General features: G+C 34.1%; 1 pseudogene; it reads right to left on the reverse strand.

Annotated features, from left to right (window-relative positions):
• Positions 1-349, reverse strand: part of LOC105303995 — a 56,366-nt pseudogene that overhangs the window by 49,120 nt on the left and 6,897 nt on the right.

Here is a 349-nt window from a genome sequence, read left to right on the forward strand (position 1 = left end):
CCACTTTTCCTCAATGGACAACTGGAAGATCTAGCCCGAGCAATTAGGCAAGAAAGAGAAATAAAGGACATCCAATCAAAAAAGAAGTAAAACTGTCTTTGTTGGCCAATGATGCCATTTGATATGTAGAAAATTCTACAGATTCTACCAAAAACACTCTTAGAACTAATAAACACATTCAGTAAGGTTAGAGGATACAAAATACATAGAAAATTGAGAAACATTTCTACACACTAACAAAGAACTATCTGAAAAAGAAATAAAGGACAGAACCTCACTTATAATAGCATCGGAAACAGTAACATTCCTAGGAATAAATCTAACCAAGGGCTGAAAATATCTGTGAGAC

The sequence above is a fragment of the Pteropus vampyrus genome, unplaced genomic scaffold, assembly GCF_000151845.1.
Source record: "Pteropus vampyrus isolate Shadow unplaced genomic scaffold, Pvam_2.0 Scaffold323, whole genome shotgun sequence".
Lineage (NCBI taxonomy): Eukaryota > Metazoa > Chordata > Mammalia > Chiroptera > Pteropodidae > Pteropus > Pteropus vampyrus.